This window comes from Bos indicus x Bos taurus, chromosome 4 (assembly GCF_003369695.1).
Source record: "Bos indicus x Bos taurus breed Angus x Brahman F1 hybrid chromosome 4, Bos_hybrid_MaternalHap_v2.0, whole genome shotgun sequence".
NCBI classification, from domain to species: Eukaryota; Metazoa; Chordata; class Mammalia; order Artiodactyla; family Bovidae; genus Bos; species Bos indicus x Bos taurus.
In genome coordinates this window covers 69,706,679-69,726,183 of record NC_040079.1, presented here as the reverse complement: position 1 = coordinate 69,726,183, position 19,505 = coordinate 69,706,679, and the positions used below count along the sequence as shown (strand labels likewise).

The 19,505-nt window shown below is 40.3% G+C and overlaps 1 protein-coding gene and 1 long non-coding RNA gene across 5 annotated transcripts in view; one reads left to right on the top strand and one right to left on the bottom strand.

The window, feature by feature from the left end:
- The window catches only part of LOC113891514, a 187,362-nt gene extending 178,149 nt beyond the window's left edge, over positions 1 to 9,213 (bottom strand). For 2 of the 4 annotated variants that reach the window (XR_003510785.1, XR_003510784.1), the window contains exons 1-2: positions 9,089 to 9,208; positions 7,169 to 7,300 (exon numbers count right to left, since the gene is read on the bottom strand). This is a non-coding gene — a long non-coding RNA (uncharacterized LOC113891514). Of the gene's footprint in view, positions 1 to 7,168; positions 7,301 to 8,521; positions 8,636 to 9,088 lie in introns of all 4 variants that reach the window. The other 2 variants (XR_003510783.1, XR_003510782.1) reach the window with 2 other exon arrangements.
- A 97-nt stretch (positions 9,214 to 9,310) lies between these two features.
- STARD3NL (STARD3 N-terminal like) overlaps positions 9,311 to 19,505 on the top strand; it is a 64,300-nt gene continuing 54,105 nt past the window's right edge. The window contains exon 1 of the mRNA XM_027539617.1: positions 9,311 to 9,526. The gene's annotated coding sequence lies outside the window, so the exon portion shown is untranslated. The remainder of the gene's footprint in view (positions 9,527 to 19,505) is intronic.

The window sequence follows — 19,505 nt, the reverse complement described above, 5'->3', positions numbered from 1 at the left end:
GTGTTTTGTTATCTTATCATCAACCAATCAGAGAATTGTGCTCAAGTTGATCACACACTGCAATCCTTTCCCTCACACTATCTTTAAAAACCCGTCTCTGAAAGCCACTGGGGAGTTCCAATTTTTTAGCACAAGCTGCACATTTTCCTTGCAATAAATATTGCATTTTCCTTCACCACAACCTAGTGTCAAAGCATCAGCTTTGCTGTGCATTGGGCAAAGAGATTCAAGTTTGGTTTGGTAACAATATGTCTAATTATTAAATTACTAAAAGGACTGTCCCTTTTAGACAAACTTCTAAGATTATTTTAGTTGCAAACTAGTACTAAAGGGAATGTTAATATCAGAAAAATGTTAGGAAAAATGTGTTAACCTCTTCTTTCATCATATGACCAATCACAGGTCCTCTCAGAATCTAAAATGATTTATCAACTAAGATAATTCAGGGGCCTATAGTTTCATGTACTCACCATTCAATCATGGCTACCCCCAAGGTTATTAAAACATTATTACCACCATTGCTTTTCCTATAATTCTTGTCCTTCATCTTCCACTTACTTTCTTACTGCTTTATATAACTTACATCCTTAAAATTCAAAAGTACAATTTATCTTTTTAAGTAAATATTCTCATATTTTTAAGATGGCTGCAGTATCTTGGAGGGGGCTAGTCAAGGGCAAGTCAAAACACCCCAAATACTTCTACCATTATAAAGCTGCCTTGTCTTGATTCAGCACGTGCTTGGTTGTTTGAAACTTCATCTGCTTTCCCGACTCCAGCAAATTTTATTCTGACTGTTTCTGCTTAATTTTTCAATTCTTCTGTAGGGGAATAGACCACTGAAGGTGCCTACTCTGCTGTTTTCACCACTGACATTCTAAAACATTTTTCTTGTGGTGGACAGCACTATACTAGGCTAAGGGACACTAAAATATTAATGACACCAATCAACATGCTCAATTCTTTTTGAGCTATAATTGAGTATATGGTATCAGACCAACTTCTCACCATGAATAAGTTCAATGTTGGATGAAGTATGAAAAGGAAACAGTTGCATTTGAGAGTATGGAAAGCAGTCAGGAAAGCTAGCTTAAGTACCTCATCTTAGATAGCCTGGTAGTAAAATTTTGTCACCAGGAGATACACTCTAAAACTTAACAAAGAAAGAAATGATTTCAAATTTAATCTCAGAAAAGCAAAAAGTAATGAAAAGCAAGGGCTTCCTAGGTGGTGCTAATGGTAAAGAACCTGCCTGCCAATGCAGGAGAACTAAGAGATGTGGGTTCAATCCCTGGGTCGGGAAAATCCTCTGGAGGAGGGCATGGCAATCCACACTAGTATTCTTTCCTAGAGAATCCAATAGACAGACGAGCCGAGAGGGCAACAGTCCATAGGGTCACAAAGAGTCAGACACAACTGAAGTGACTTAGCACACACACACAATGAAAGCAAAATAAGACACTATAGATCTAAACTAATATTGTCCATTTAAAATAAATAATATTTTGTTGGGTTTTAAAATGATCAAATACAATTAAACTAAGAAACAACTGTATAAGAATCAGAAATTGAGTAAATGAAATTAAAGTTTCAAAGTCCTTGCATTATCCAGAAGCTAATTAAAAGTATTAATTTGCAGAAGATTCTAATAAGTCAAAGATTCATTTTGTAATGAAAAAGTCAAAGAATAAGAAACATATCTATAAAACAATTACCTGACAAAGAATCATATCTAGAATATAGCAAACTAACTAAAATCAGTAAGAAAAACACAGATAATCTAATTTTACAAAGGGCAAAATACTTGAACAGGCATTTCACAAGATAATATCCAAATGATATACAAACATGTGAAAAGATGCTAAAATTTCTTGTCATTCACAAAATGCATATTAAATCCATAATGTGATAACCTACAGATGCATCAGAATGCATAACATACCAAAAATCCACCATGCTGTTTTCCATAATGGCTGCACCATTTTACATTCCGACCAATAGGGTACAAGGGTTCCAATTTTTCCATATCCTTGCTAACACCTGTTATTTTTTTAATATCCTTCTTAACTAATGTGAAGTGATATCTCATGGTGGTTTGATTTGCATTTCTCTGATAATCAGTGACATAAAGCACTTTTTCATTCATCTGTTGGTCATTTGTATGTCTTCTTTGGAGAATGTCTAAATCCTTCACCCATCTTTTTAGTTTTATTTTTTGTTTTTTTTTTTTGCTAAAGAATTGTAGGAGTTCCTTATATTTTTTAGGAAGTTATGCTTTGTTAAATTTACAGTTTGCAAATGCTTTCTTCTATTTTTAGGTTTCCTGTTCCCTCTGTTGATTTTTTCATTTACTGTGCAGAACCTTATGGTTTGATATAGTCCCATTTGTCTATTTTTTCCTTTTGCTGCCTGTATTTTTGGTGTCACATCCATGAAATCATTGCCAAGACTACTCTCATGAAGCTTTTCCCATTTTTTTCTAGGGGTTTGGGTCTTAGGTTTAAATCTTTAATCCATTTTGAACTGATTTTTGTGTATGTTCTAAGATAGGGGTTTATTTTCATTCCTTTACATGTGAATATTCAGTGTTCCAAACACCATTTGCTGAAGAGATGATCCTTTCCCCACTGTGTATTCTTGGCACCCTTGTTGACAATCAGCTGCCTATATGTGGGGGGGTTTATTTCTGGGCTCTTTATTCTGTCCTATCGGTCTGTATGTTTATCTTTATCCCATTATCACACTGCCTTAATTATGGCAGCTTTGTAATATATTTGAAATCAGGAAGTGTGATGTTCTCAGATTTGTTCTTCTTTCTTAAGGTCACTTTGGGTATTCTGGGGCTTTTAGTGTTCTATATGAATTTTAGAATTATTTCATATTTGTTTTAAAAATGCCAGTGGAATTTTAATGGAAACAGCATTGAATATATACATTCCTTTTGGTAGTCTGAACATTTTAATAATATTAAGTCTTCCAATCTATGAACACAAGATGTCTTTCCATTTATTTGTGTTTTAATATCTTTCATCAGTGTATTGCAGTTTCATGTTCATTGTTAAACTTATCCTTAAACATTCTATTGATTTTGATGCTATTGAAAATGAGACTGTCTTATCATTTCTTTTCTTTGGTGGTTCATTATTAGTGTATGAAAATGCAACTGAATTTTATATATTGATTTTGTATCCTGAAACTTTCCCGGATTTGTTTATTAGTTCTAATAGGATTGTTCCATGTCCAGTTCTAACTGTTGCTTCTTGGCCTGCACACAGATTTCTTAGGACGCAGGTAAGGTGATCTGGTATTCCCAATTCTTTAAGAGTTTTTCAGAGTTTGTTGCAATCCGCACACTCAAAGGTTTTGGCGTAGTCAATACAACAAAAGTAGATATTTTTCTGGAACTCTCTTGCTTTTTCAATTATCTGGCAGATGTTAGCAATTTGACCTCTGGTTCCTCTGCCTTTTCTAAATCCAGCTTGAACATCTGGAAGTGCACTATTCATGTACTATTGAAGCCTGGCTTGGAGAATTTTGAGCCTTACTTTGCTAGCGTGTGACATGAGTGCAATTTTGTGGTAGTTTGAGCATTCTTTGGCATTGCTTTTCTTTGGGATTGGAAAACTGACCTTTTCTAGTCCTATGGCCACTGCTGAGTTTTCCAGATTTGCTGGCATAGTTAGAACTGAACATGGAACAACAGACTGGTTCCAAATCAGGAAAGGAGTACGTCAAGGCTATATATTGTCACCCTGCTTATTTAACTATTATGCAGAGTAAATCATGTGAAACGCCGGGCTGGATGAAGCACAAGCTGGAATCAAGATTGCTGGAAAAAATATCAATAACCTCAGATATACAGATGACACCACCCTTATGGCAGAAAGTGAAGAACCAAAGAGCCTCTTGATGAAAGTGAAAGAGGAGGGTGAAAAAGTTGGCTTACAAGTCAACATTCAGAAAACTATAATCACGGCATCCAGTCCCATCACTTCGTGACAAACAGATGGGGAAACAATGGAAACAGTGACAAATTTTACTTTTGGGGGCTCCAAAATCCCTGCAGATGGTGACTGCAGCCATAAAACGAAAAGACGCTTGCTCCTTGGAAAAAAAGCTATGACCAACCTAGACAGCATATTAAAAAGCAGAGACATTACTTTGTTAACAAAGGTCTGTCTAGTCAAAGCTATGGTTTTTCCAGTAGTCATGTATGGATGTGAGAGTTGGACTATAAAGAAAGCTGAGTGCTGAAGAATTGATGCTTTTGAACTGTGGTGTTGGAGAAGACTCTTGAGAGTCCCTTGGCCTGCAAGGAGATCCAACCAGTCCATTCTGAAGGAGATCAGTCCTATTATATTTGTTGGAAGGCCTGATGCTGAAGCTGAAACTCTAATACTTTGGCCACCGGATGCAAAGAACTGACTCAATGGAAAAGACCCTGATGCTGGGAAAGATCGAAGGCGGGAGAAGGGGACGACAGAGGATGAAATGGTTGGATGGCATCACCTATGTGATGTACATAAGTTTGAGGAGGCTCCGGTAGTTGGTGATAGACAGTGAAGCCTGGGATGCTGCAGTCCATGGGGTCACAAAGAGTCGGACATGACTGAGTGACTGAACTAACTGGATAGGATTGTACGTGTGTATAATCTTTCAGTTCAGTTCAGTCACTCAGTCGTGTCCGACTCTTTGTGATCCCAGGAATTGTAGCACGCCAGGCCTCCCTGTCCATCACCAACTCCCGGAGTTCACCCAAACCCATGTCCATCGAGTCAGTGATGCCATCTTTAGAGTTGTCTATATATGAGATCATGTCATCTACAAATAGGGACAATTTTCTTTCCTTTTCAATATGGATGCCTTAAAATTTTTTAAAGATTATTTAATACTTTTCTTTTTTTGGCCATGCCACATAACTTGTGGGATCTTAGTTCCCCAGACAGGGACTGAACCTAGGCCCTCAGCAGTGTAGGCTTGGACTAACCACTGGACTGCCAGGAAATTCCCTGGATGGCTTTTTATTTATTTTTCTTGACTAGCTGCTCTGTCTAGGACTGCCTATAAGTTGCACATAAATGGTAAGAGTGGGTACCCTTGCTTTGTTCCTGATCTTAGAAGGAAAGCTTTCAATTTTTCACCATTGAATACGTTAACTGTGGGTTTCTCATATCTGATCTTTATTGTGTTGAGGTGCCTTCTGTCTATACTTAATCTGCTAAGAGCTTTTATCAGGAAGGGAGGTTTAATATTGTCAAATGTTTTCTCTGCATCTGTTGAGATGATCATATGATTTTCATCCTTCATTTGCTAATGTGGTGAATCATACTGATTTATTTGATTATGTTGAACCATCCTGCCATTCCATAAATAAATTCCATTTGATCACGGCATAGACGTGTGTTCTCAGTCACTCAGTCATGTCTGACTCTTTGTGACCCTGTGGACTGTAGCTACTGAGTCCAGAGGATTATCATGGCAAGGATACTGGAGTGGGCTGACATTTCCTCCTCCAAGAGATCTTCCCGACACAGGGAACAAACCTGCATCTCCTCAGGCTCCTACATTGGCAGGTGGATCTTTACTACTGAGTCATCTGAGAAGTCCATATTCTCTTGAATTCTGTTTGCTAGAATTTTTGTTATAAATTTTTGGGTATACATTCACCAGGGATACGGAGCTGCAATTTTCTTTTCTTGAAATGCGTTTTTATGGTTTTGTTATTAAGGCAATAGAGGCCTGATAAAATGGATTTGGAAATGCTGCCTCCTCTTTGAATTTTTAGAGAAGTCTGAGAAAGACTGGTGCTGATTCTTCCTTAAATGTTTAGTAGAATTCACCAGTGAAGCCATCTAGTCCTGGCTTTTCTTGTTTGAAGATTTTTGACTACTAATTCAATTTCCTAATTTGTTATTAGTCTGTTTATATTTTCTATAACTTTTACCATCTGAACCAGTAATTCTACTCCTGGATATATATTCAAAAGAAGTGAAATCAGGATCTTAAACATATATATTCATTTCCATGTTTTGTGTGCATTCTCAGTTGCTTCAGTAGTACCTGACTTTTTGCAACCCCATGGACAGTAGCCTGCCAGGCTGTTCTCTCGATGGGGTTCTCCAGGCAAGGATACTGGAGTGGGTTGCCATGCCCTCCTCCAGGGGATCTTCCTGACCCAGGGATCAAACCCGTGTCTCCTGCATTGCAGGAGGATTCTTTACTCTCTAAACCATGGGGGAAGCTCATTTACCATGTTTATTGCAGCATAATTTACAACAGTCAAGATCTGGAAACAACCCACACTTCCAACAACAGACGAAAGGATAAAGAAAATGTGGAATATGCACACAATGGAATGTTATTCAGCATTTTTAAAAAAGGAAATCCTACCATTTGGGATACCATGGATGGGCCCAGGAGTAAATATTATGTATATTTTTGTGTGTGCTAAGTTGCTTTAGCCATGTCCAACTCTTTGCGACCCCATGGACTGTGGACTGTCAGGCTCCTCTGTCCTTCGGATTCTCCAGGCAAGAATACTGGAGTGGGTTGCCATGCCCTCCTTCAGGGGATCTTCCTGAACCCAGGACCAAATCCACATTTTCTGTGGTTTCTGTATTGCAGGTGGATTCTTTACCACTGAGCCACCAGGAAGTCCATCTGTATCTCTACATTTTTATCAAAAAATTCATTTTTCATTTTAAATGCTCTTTTATCTAAGTAACAGCTGTTTGTTTTTGTTTTTTTTTTGGACTGAAGCAAAAGCTAAAGTGCTACTCCATGTATTTCTTGCCTTTCAAATACAATCAGGTAACAAATAATTGCATCATCTAGTTCTAATTGCTTAAAAGGCACGTTATATAAATCAGCTACACAACCAGACACCTTCTTACTCCGACATTGCTTCATTTGGTTCAATCATCACTTTTTCTTTATAGCATCTGTTTCTTCTAGTCAATTCTCAGAGACTTCTGGAATACAAAGTTCAGACCTAAAACCTCTCATGGGCTATTTCAGCAGTTGTGTGCTCACAGAACCCAAACTTGGAAGGGGCAGAGAAGTTTTGGGGCTCAGGTACCTGGTCTGGAGGAGTGTGAGGTGAGGGCTAATTTGAACTGTACTTGGGGGAGGGGAGAGGGCAATCTACAGTTGTAGCAGCATTTCCTACCTGCATGCATGTGTTCCTTTTATGGCACCAACCATCTGAAAGGTAGACATCAATGTCCAGCTTAGCTCACGGCTCACATGAAGTTCAGAGGGAAGAGCTGGAGATGCAGCATTGCCATGGAAAATATTATGTCTGGAAATAAGTCAGTCATAGAATTACAAATATTGCACGATTCCACTTAAATGAAGTATTTAGTATAGTTAAACTCACAGATGCCAACAACAGAATGGTGGTTGCCAGAAGATGGGGGGAGAAAACTAGGGATTTTTCAGTGGTTATAAAGTTACAGTTATATATAAGATTAATAAACTCTAGAGATTAGCTGTACAACATAGGGCACATAGTTAACATAAGTTGTTCACTTAAAGACAGTAGTTCTCTTGCTATGTGTTCTTACCATTAAAAAAAGTGCAAGGGGACACAAGAAATCTTTTAGTGGTGATGAGTATTTTTTAAAATTTTACTTTATTTAAGTATAGTTGATTTACAATGTTGTGTTGGTTTCTGGTGTACAGAAAGTGATTTAGTTATACATATAAATTCTGTTTAATATTCTTTTCTATTATGGTTTATTATAAAATATTGAATATAGTTCCCTGTGCTATACAGTAGGGCCTTGTTGTTTATCCATTCCATATAAAATAGTCTACATCTGCTAATCCCAGACTCCCAGTCCATCCTTCCCCCTCCTCTGTGCCTTGGCAACTACAAATCTGTTCTTTATGTCTGTGAGTAATTTCTGTTTCATAGATAAGTTGATTTCTATCATATTTTAGATTCCACATATAAGTGGTATTGTATGCTATTCTGTCTTTCTCTTCGACTTACTTCACTTAGTATGATAATCTTTAGGTCCATCTGTGTTGCTGCAAATGGCATTCTTTCTTTCTTTTTTATGGCTAAATAGTATTCCATTGTATATATGTGCCATATCTTTGCCCTTCATCTGTCAATGGACTTCTGGGTAATTTTTGTATCTTGGCTATTGTAAATAGAGCTGCTAGGAACATACGATGAGAGAAGGCAATGGCACCCCACTCTAGTACTCTTGCCTGGAAAATCCCATGGATGGAGGACCCTGGTAGGCTGCAGTCCATGGGGTCGCTAACAGTTGGACACGACTGAGTGACTTCACTTTCACTTTTCACTTTCATGCATTGGAAAAGGAAATGGCAACCCACTCCAGTGTTCTTGCCTGGAGAATCCCAGGGACGAGGGAGCCTGCTGGGCTGCCGTCTATGGGGTTGCACAGAGTCGGACACGACTGAAGCGACTTAGCAGCAGCAGCAGCAGGAACATATGACCATATGGATCTTTTCAAATCAAAAGTTTGTCAATGGATATGTTTATTACCTTGTTTGTAGTGATGGTATCACAGGGTCCAAAATCATTAAAATGTATACATTAAATACTTGCAACTTTTGTATATTGTCTCAGTAAAGTTTAAGGTCAATTTCGAGCGAAAACCTATACAAATTAAAAAAAAAAAAAAGTTGACTGCTATTAAAACTGATTGGGAAGATCCCCTGGAAAAGGAAATGGCAACCCACTCCATCATTCTTGCCTGGAAAATCCTACGGACAGAGGGGCCTGGCGGGCTACAGTCCATGGGGTCGCAAGAGTCGGACACGACTTAGCAACTAAACCACCACCACCACCACTATTAAAACTTAAGTGTTATGCGCTAGGAGCGCTGAGAGAGTATCCTAAGTCGGGGTGGAGGTAGGGCTGGGGCCGAGGAGAATTCAAAGCTGAGGTAACTCTTGAACAGGGAAATTGAATGTCCTACGTTTTCACTTCTGGAGCGCCCAAGGGCCCTGAAATCCAGTCCCATGATTATTTCCCAGAGTTGGACCCTAAATTGCCACCAAAAGACTGGGGGAAGCCAGAAGTATCTATCAGGAGAGCGAAGGGACGCACCAGAAAACCGTGCGGAACCGGATTCGCGAAAATTCAGTCAGCCGTAGTTTCATACTCCCACTCTCTCCTCAGGGCCGGCCGGACCGCCCCTCGCTCCTTCCCGCAACGCTTACTGGACAGTATATGACTGACAGAGTCACTCACCAATCGCCGCTCTGCTATAGGGGCTCTCTGGCCCTTACCGGGTCTTTGGTCCCTGGGGCGAGATGCGACCTCTGTGCGTCGACGTCAGCGTGCTGACGTCATAGGCCGGGTACTCGAGGAGGTCCTGGGGCGATAGTACGCGGGCGGTGGGCTGCGCGACTTCTGCAGGACTAGAGTCCTGGTCCCGCCCCGCCGAGCCCCGCCCCTCCGCCGGCGGAGACTGCCGCGGGCGCAGCCACAGATCCGCGGTCTCCCGGCCAGCCTGGGGCGGCCGGCCCGGAACCACCCGATGAGGTAGGCTGGGTTTCTAGTCACCCTATTTGACAGATTGTAAAACTGAGTCATCGGGATCAGATGATTTGCCCGGGGCTCACTGGAGACCCGCGAACGGAGGTCAGAACCGAGCATCCCGGCTTGTTTGTACGGCCCTCGCCGCCCTCTGGAGAGGAGGAGGGGCTTGGCGGGCTTGTTTATGATGGGTACAGAAGTGAAGTTGCAGATTGCGGCGCCTCTTTTCATCCAAGGTTTGGGTGGGCATTCAGGGGATGGATGCTAGTAGAGAGGTCTCCATTCCTTCATCCTGCGGAGCCCTCGGTGAAATCAAGCCCTCTGCTGGCCCCTTGGGCCCTCCATGGTGACCAAGAATGGTGACTAGGTTGATGCGTGGGTTATAGGAACAAGGTCGCTTACTGACCTCTTTTTTTTTCCCCCATCAAGGAAAGCTGTGTTCCAACCAAAATTTAAAAATTAAAGCACAAATCACGAATGTCCTGGCTCTGGTTTCAGTTCACTGCTTTGCTCACTCATGGGTATCTGGTCATATTTTGAAATCTCAGTAGCATGCTTATTTTTTGGTTTAGGATTAGAGGGGATTTTTTTTAATTCAAACATGAGTTAACATTGTGGAACTTTTCTTATTCTCTTAAAGTGCCAATTGATCTTCATGTCATTTTTCTTCTGTTTCACAGGTGAAATTACTGAATTCATCACTTTATTCAGTAATAGTTTGGATAAGCTTAGCTAGGTAACAAAATAACAGATCAAGCCTTTCCATACTAATACTGGAATTAGTTCAGTTTATCTCAGAATTCTTTGTGGAGAAGAGTTCTGAAAGATAATTCACATATATAGTCCATCTACCCATATATCCTCATGAAACAAAACATCTTAGGATACCTAAGATGCTTTATTTATGGGTTCTAATAAGGTGGGGCATAATTCATGCTCATAAAGTAAAAATGTGTACTGTATAATATATGTATCCATATATAATGTTTTGTATTGTCATGAAGAATTCATTCTTTTTAAATCTGTCTCAGACATTGACCTTTAAGACTGCATTATTGCATAAAACTGCATTAAAGAAATGAAATTAAAACCGCTTCAGGGGACTTTTCCTTACTAAGGTTCACAGAAGGATGTTTATTATCGTTTGACTTGAGTCTTTGAACAAATTTTTCTGATGATCGCCTCATTTCTGCCTCATCTCATTCTTTGTTGTAGATGTTGAGGATTGAATGTGGAAACATTTAAATAATAGTCTTGCCCTCAAGATCTTCCATTTTGATGGAGATACTATAAATATATAAACAAAAATGACAATTTTAGATAATGATAAATGCTAGAATAGACATTACCAGGGGCTGGAGCACGACTGGGATGTGGGGGGAAATTTAGATATGGGTGGTCAGGAAAGATTTCCTTGAGGAAGTTTGGAGGAGATCTGAATGTTTAGAATGAGTCAGCCATGGGAAGATCTGCTGGAAGTTTCCAAGCAGAAGTAACAATGCAAAGGAGCTAAAGGAAAAAGAAGCTTGATATGTTCCAGAGATAGAAGAGAAGCTGTGTGGCTGGAGTGGGGTATACCTAGGGGAGAGTGAGGTGGGAGGACAGTAGTGGGGGAAGTGGCACTCAGAGGTGGGCAGGATTGCGATCATCTCAATCCATGTGGGAATTGCAGGCAAAGAATTGTCAAAGCTCTCTTCATTTTTCTTAGTGACATTCATATAATGCTAACCCCGCTTTCTGCTTTATATTGGTTATGAAATCATTGTAGTAAATCACTATATATGTTTTTTCACCAGTGGTCCTCAATGGGAAAATGTCTTCTTCCCTCAAGCACTGTGTCCCACGCTGTTTCTTTCCTGTTCGTTGTTACTATCTGCAGTACTCTGAGCCTTTGTTTATCTTCTGCTTCCTGCTTTGATCCTTCTTACTCCCAACTGTCGGAGAAGGCATTGGCACCCCACTCCAGTACTCTTGCCTGGAAAATCCCATGGATGGAAGAGCCTGGTAGGCTGCAGTCCATGGGGTCGCTAAGAGTCAGACACGACTGAGCGACTTCACTTTCCCTTTTCACTTTCATGCATTGGAGAAGGAAATGGCACCCCACTCCAGTGTTCTTGCCTGGAGAATCCCAGGGACTGGGGAGCCTGGTGGGCTGCCGTCTATGGGGTTGCACAGAGTCGGACACGACTGAAGCGACTTAGCAGCAGCAGCAGCAGCACTCCCAATTGTGAGTCCTCCCCAGTATTTATGTGCCAGGCATTCAGTCCCTGCTCTTCTCCAGGCTGAGTTCTAGGAAACTGCTTTGTCAAGTGGATTCCTCTTCTCCATTAGAACTTATCTTACTGGCCAGAGACTTAATGTCTGCCTTTATTTAGTGCCTGCAATATACCAGAGGCATTATATACTTTCTGATTCTTCTTTCCTGTTGCAAAGGTAAATGTTATCCTTTCTTGACAGAAGAGGAAACTTCTGCATAAGGCTACCACCTGGTACTGAGGGAGCCCAGGTTTGAACACTCCAGTTAGTCTGTCACTGAAGCTTGATCCGTGATACACTACCTCCCTGAGTGTATTACAACAACTCTGTACTATGAAATTAATATTTTATGAAATAGCACTTTAGACATCATGATTCAATCCTCGTAGTTTAAAGGTGAAACTGGGGAAGCCTCTTCAGTGCTTTTCGAGACAGAACTGGCATCAGATTCTCATCCTACTAATTTTCAGCCTAATGTTTTTTCTACTATACTTAAACTTCATGGACGGTCCATCACAAGGGGTTTTGGTATATAGAGAAATATAATATTTCAACATCATGAATTTACTGTCCATAAACTCATACAAGGCAGTTTTAAATAAACTCATACAAGGCATCTTTTAAAAAGATGAGACAGTGCTGCTACTTGGGCTAAAATAGCCCCTTGGTGGTGGTGATGGTGGTTTAGTCGCTAAGTCATGTCTGACTCTTGAGACCCCATGGACTGTAGCCCATGGGATTCTCCAGTTAAGAATACTGGAGTGGGTTGCCATTTCCTTCTCAAGGGGATCTTTTGGACCCAGGAATTGAAGGCAGATTCTTTACCGACTGAGCTCTGAGGGAAGCCCCCAAACAGCCCCGTACTGTATTTTAATTCTTTTTTCAGCAGTGAGCATATGTAAACTTTCTTTGTGAACCTTGGTTTTCTTAGTAGAAAGTGGCTTCAAAATGACTTTAAAATTTACATTTCAACTTCACAAATCTTTGTAGGGAGTTTACAATGTGTTGTTTTCCCAGCTTTAACCATTTGCTTACAAGTACGGGAACATCGCTGAGCATTTGCTGGTTCATGGTTTCTGTTGGCAAGTATGGTTTCTTCCTATAATTGAGGAAGCTGTTGAGCCAGCTCAGGGAGACAACTTCTCTTTCTTAGTAATGCATTATCATTTTTGAAAATGAGTCAAAATTCATTTCTAAATTATATTATTGAAAAGGGGGTCAGTTTCCTCCTACAATTTAAAAATACCCATTCTTTATTTCTGCTGCTACTGCTGCTAAGTCGCTTCAGCCGTGTCTGACTCTGTGCGACCCCATAGACGGCAGCCCACTAGGCTCCCTCGTCCCTGGGATTCTCCAGGCAAGAGCACTGGAGTGGGTTGCCATTTCCTTCTTCCTTCTTTATTTCTAACGTTTGCTTATTTTATTAATTATGATTGAGATACTATTGATGAATTATAGTAAATTAACAAATAGCTGAATTTACTTTCTGATAGCTTTTTGACTCTCCTATAAGTGACTCAGATGGTAAAAAATCTGCCTGCAATGATGGAGACCTGAGTTCGATCACTGAGTTGGGAAGATCCCTTGAGTAGGGCATGGCAACCCACTCCAGTATTCCTGCCTGGAGAATCCTATGGACAGAGGAGCCAGGAGTTGGACACGACTGAGTGACTTTGGGGTCACAAAGAGTTGGACATGACTGAGTGACTAAGCATAGCACAATAACTTAATGGTGATCAACTTTTCTATTAGTCAAATCAGAATAATGTTACTGGAATTAGTTTGTGCAGCTGACTTACACCTTCTGAAGGTCCAAGCTGTTATGATTTGGCCTCAGATTACAGTGCTGTCCTTCCACCATGAACCCAGTGCCCCAAACTGGACTCCTGGCCGTTCCAGCTTTAGTGCCATTGCTTGTGCTCTGCCTGCAGCCTGAAATGCATTCTACATAAACAGTTGCAGCCAAAGTTCTACCAGTGCCACTGTGTCCGTCTTTGCTCCTTTCCTCTGTCTCTTTAGTGGAAGCCTTCTCTTTGACAGCACTTCTGGTAGTCTTGCTCTGTGATGCAGTTTACCGATCTGGATATCTTTGGTAGCATACGATGTTGTACGTGGGTGTTCAAATATATGTTAACTTGAGCTTAAAAGAGATTTAACAATTTGTTTTAGACTTGAAAAGTGTTTTTTTTTTTTTTTAAATAAATGATAGAGCCCTTTAGTTTAGCCTTTTTAGATTTGTAGAACTGTTACTACCTCACCTTTGCTAGAAGCGTCTTTAATGCTTTTCTTGGCCTTGATTCAGCAGAACTTCTTTCCTGTTACAGTTAAGGGTCTGACTGCTACAGTTACCAAGGGGTCCCTTGAGAGGAACTCAGATGTTTGTGCTATAAGTATTGAAGGCACATTGTTGCAAATAAGAATCAGTGTTCTCTGTGTTTATGGTTTTGGGAAAAAAATAACAGCAGTTCCACTTTTTAATAGTGACTGAGAAAACTGAAGCCAGAGGACAAGTCAGAGATTCCTGCAGTGCTGGGCTACGGAGCTTGATCAGCACTCCTGGTTCATGGCAGCATGGGCTGGCACTCGTTCTGATGTCCTGCTGCAGAATTCCTGGTAGCCTCTTAAGTGTATTTTAGCACGGCTGAGGCCTTTCCAGATTGTTTGACTTGCTTGCTACTGAGCTGCCCTACATCTGGAAGACACCTCTTGTTGTGACTCCAACTCAAAGCAGGAACTCTCCCCAAGGATCCCCAACTGAGCTGTTTAAGCCCACGGGATCTTCCTGGGCAAGCGGTGGCTGGTATCTGGTTTGGTAGGCTCTTTAGTTTAAAGCCTATTTCTTGGGGCTTTCCTGGTGATCCAGTGGTCAAGACTTGGAGCTTCACTGGTAGGAGACATGGGTTCAGTCCCTGGTTGGGGAACTAAGATCCCACATGCTGCTCAGGGCAGCCAAAAAAGGTAAAAATTAATTAATAAAATGAAAGAGCAAAACCTTTCTCTTCTACTTCCCCTCTCATCACAGTTTTCTAAAAAATTTCTTGGGATTAATGGGCATCCTCTGTATTAAACTAGGAGCTGGAGGAAATTCAGTCTGGTGCCTTCTAAGTTGCAGTAATCACCAGTTTCTGTGTTCCGTGTTTTCCAGGACAGTTTACTTTTCTGACACTGCATTGTTGCTCACTAGAGGATATTCTTGTTTGCTTTTTGTTTTAGGAAAATATATTCTCATGGTTCTTTAATTGATTAATGACCTGCTGAATGAATGACATAGAACCAGGGAATTTCAAGTACATTTCCCTATTTGTTAAATTCCTCCAAGGTAGCAGAAGGAGCTCTTGAGAAATTAAGAGTTTTCTCCAGCTGAGGTGGGAGGCCCAGCTAGGGCTTGCTTCTGTTATTACTGATAATAACTGAGAGGGCTTCCTCTGTGTTAAGCATTCCTTTTAAATGCTTTATGTCAGGATTTGGTATCCTGAGCACTGTTGACATTTTAGGTTGGATAATTTTTTGTGGTGGGGACTGTCCTATGAGTTGTAAGGGGTTTAGCAGCATACCTAGGCTCTACCCTCCCTGGATACCACTCCCCACTCCCCCCAGTTGTGACAACCAAAAATGTCTCCAGTCTTTGCCACATGTCCTGGAGTGTGTGAGCAGAGTCCTTCCCTCCATAGACACGTAAAGAATCACTGCTTTACTAAACTAACTTATTCCTCTCAACAGCCCTTTAAGATGGGTCGTATTATCTTCATTTTGTGCAAGGAGAATCTGAGGCGTGGAGAGGGTTAAGTGACTTGTTTGGGATTACACGAGTAGTAAGCAGTCATATTGGATGTGAAACTCGTCAGTGTTCTTTGTAAACTCTGGCCTTGTGTAGCCAGCAGACTGGCCACAAACTGTTAGGGACCCAAAGACTATGTAAGTTCAGTTCAGTCACTCAGTCGTGTCCGACTCTTTGCAACCCCATGGACTGTAGCATGCCAGGCCTCCCTGTCCATCACCAACTCCCAGAGTTTACTCAAACTCATGTCCATTGAGTCAGTGATGCATCCAACTATCTCATCCTCTGTCATCCCCTTGTCCTCCTGCCTTCAATCTTTCCTGTCATCAGGGTCTTTTCAAATGAGTCAGTTCTTTGTATCAGGTGGCCAAAGTATTGGAGGTAAATCAGGGGACAAAACAAAAGCCAGCAGGATCAAACAGGGCTATCAGTGAGGTGCCTGAGTGAACAGGGGAGCATTGCCAGAATTGCCTCTTTTTCAAGAGAAGCTAGAGATCTGGATTTTAGTTGTGTGAAAAATGCTTATCTTTTAATATTGGCAATTAATCTAGTGACTAAAAACACCATGCAAGCCAGTAGACAGACAAGCAGTATCACTTACTGGGACAAGGTTTGGTCCCAGGCCATCAGATTGTAGTCTTTTTTGTGGAGACTTTGCAACATTGTGATAATCATAGAGAATTGTATATTCATTTGATTAAAAGCGCAGGTATAGATTCTATGTGGAGGGCAAAAGTTTTCACTTCTTGGAAGTCTCTGGAAATAGATTGGTGGGGTGGTGCTTCTAGACTAGAGGTAGTTGTCTTTTTTTTTAAGCTGAAAAAGTATGAGAATTAGGCTGACTATCCATCACACTTTGAAATTTTAGTGCTCTGCTGCTCAGCAGAGACTCAGTTTGAAAGTTCTGTACTTTGTCCTTCAGCAGCGTCACCAATAACTTTTTTTTTTTTTTTTTTATGACCTCTGCCTGTACCGGTGCTAAAGGCAATATCATATAGGACAACCAGGAGACATAAATTCTGGAGTTCAATATCCTGGAGAAGTGAACCACAGCCATACCTCAGTTTGTTGACAGCCAGTAACCAATGGAGTCCAGTTTAACCCTGTAGGAAAAGACCCAGCTCTCTACCTGTTTCAGTAACAGGTGGACTTCTCCAGGTTTTGTAGCCTTTTCCATGAGCCCGTGCGCCTTCGTATCCCTGCTCTAGGTGTGAAAGCGGCCTCCCGCTTTCACACTGTCTGTGCGTGGCCTTGGGATCTGCCCTGCGCCTCCTCAGGTGGGCCCCTGAGGCTGTGGGCAGCCCAGTCTCTTCGACGTGCTCCTGCTTCTCCTCTGTTTTTAATTTAGTCTGCCTCTTCCTTGCTGGATGTCACCTTTTCATTTCTTTCGAAGCCATACGTTTTCTTTTAGGCCAGCTTTTGTTTTTAATCAAGTTTTTTTCTGGCCGTAAGAACCTAAAATTCTGTCCTTTAGTGTTACAACCATCTTAGACTTTGATTTCTAATTATTTGTATAACCGCTTTACCTCCTCTATAAAATTATATTTTCCTTGAGGATCAGCCTTCCCCATCTCACTTTTCCCTACAGCATCTAGCAGAGTGTTTCCGTGGGGTAGATGCTTCATACATTTCAGTTTATTCACGGGGTCCTGGTAGGTTCCCACTCATATAGTGATTTCTTCCTTTTTTCCCCGTATATTTGTATCAGTTTATCTAATGTGTTGTTAGAGTGACTTCACTAAATAGAATTCAAAGTAGGAACGAAAAAGTGATGACCAAATTAATTTGGGAAGGTTGGACCATTTTTATTAATTTCATTGTCAATGCTAGTAATCAGAGATGAAATATTCTTCGTTTATTGATGTTGGAACTCCAGACATCTGTATAAACTTGGCTAACTTTAGGTAGCAAGTACCCAGACTCCATACTTTTATACAGCAATATTTATTATTTATTTATATTATATAAATATAATTTATAAAAATATATAAATATAATTTATATTATTAAATATAATAATATTTATTATTAAACAAATTTATAATAACAAAGAATGCCTAACAAACACATGGCCAGGTATTTCCCTAGGTGCTAAGGATACAGAAGTGTCTTCTGGGACCTTTGGTATAATACTGAGAATAAGACATGTAAACAATATGTAAAATTGTATGAAAGATTGGAAGTACTGGTAAAGACAGATAATCTCCCAGTGGGATCAGAGAAGATTTCATTGAGGAAGTGGGACTTAAGCTTCCTTGAACAATGAATAGGCTTTCATTGCTGTTGATTGTTTGGCAGTTGCCCGAAAAGGCACTCCAGGCTGGAGTATTAAGACAAAGACAGTGACAGTGCGAACCACCTCGTGTACAGGGAAACCACCCCTGAGTTAGTCCGTCTAGAGTTCTGGGTGTGAGGAAATGGAGTTTTGAGCAGAGGGAGGAAGTGGTTCCTTCAGGCTTTCGTTTTAGAAAAACTAGCATGATTCCAGTATAGAGAATGTTTTGGAGGCAAGTAGACTGAATTACTGGAGTAATGTGGATAAACGCTGACTGGGAAAACCATGGAATAGACTGATGAGAGCTATTGGGAGGAATGACATGGTCATCAGTTAAGAATGTAATGTTTGAAAGATGGAGCCAGCAGAAGAATCAAGTTTAACATGGTCTCTTAATTATGAAAGCTTATGTATGAGATCTTACTGAATTTTTCTTACCTTAAGCATTTTTATGTATTTACAGGTATGTGTGTGTGTATAATATATATATTATACATATACATTATATATATAATGTATACATATAATGTATAAGATGTGTATATATATGTGTATATATATACATATGTATAATATATATAATGTGTGTATATATATTATACATCAATATCAATATTTTTAAGTCATTCTTAAATTTTTCTTTTTGATTTTGTAATTGTTTATCTTTTTAAATTATTTGAGAGCAGATTTTGTTTTGAGACATGGTAGTTTCAGACCTTTATTGAGAACCTTGTGAGCTTAAAGAGGTCTTACTTTAGTGATGTCCTCTCTCTCTGTAACATATGCTCCCAGCCCACTCTTACCATTAGGTTGCAGTTCAAATTGTTTTATTGGTATATCAGCTAGTTGTTGTATTGAGTCTTATAATTAGTGGTCTTTGTTTATGTGATCCTGTTTTCTGAAGCATGGGCTAGGTTGATAAAGTCATCTGATGCTGATCTCTTAAGGCTCTGTTTTCCTTTGTGACTGCCTAAAAAGTCTGATGAAGAAAGAGGAAAGGCTGCTGGTGTTTTTTTAAATCTCGCTATCAAGATTTGAGGTTGAATGTCCTTCTAAGTCACATGCACCCAAGCTTTGAACCTCAGATCTTGACTTATAGTAGAGATCAGTAATTTTGTAAAGAACTATGTTTACCCATGTATCAAAGTATAGGAAATAATGTATGTAACTTCTGCCTGTTGGTAGATATTCCCGGGCAAGCGTATAAGCGGCACTGCCTTTTATTGACTTGGTATAGTTTGTGAGATGGGAAGTTGGCCTTGGGTAACTCCAGGGACAGTTGCTGTTACATCTTTCCTCGTATTGCTAGTAGCGTGTCATTTCTACCAGCTGTGGAGCCACTACAGGAGCAGTGAGTAGAAGATGGCTCTGAAAGCTAGGGTGACACCTGTGGGAACCCTTACCCTTCCAGAGGAGTCTTGTGTCATTGAGTAAAGAGGAAATGAAGCTCGCTTCTAAATATCCACCTTGGCTTTGCTGTCTGATCATCAGCTGGCTACATGGAATTTAGCTTTTGTTTTCTCTGCCTTTGAGAAGGCTTATGAAGAATGTATGATGAACACATTTTTGATTCTAGTCTTTGAGATTAAGAAAGACAGTTACTAAAACAAATTTATATCTTTAGCTGCCTTCCTATGACTCCTGGGATAGCAGTAAACTCAGTGCCTCGAGATACT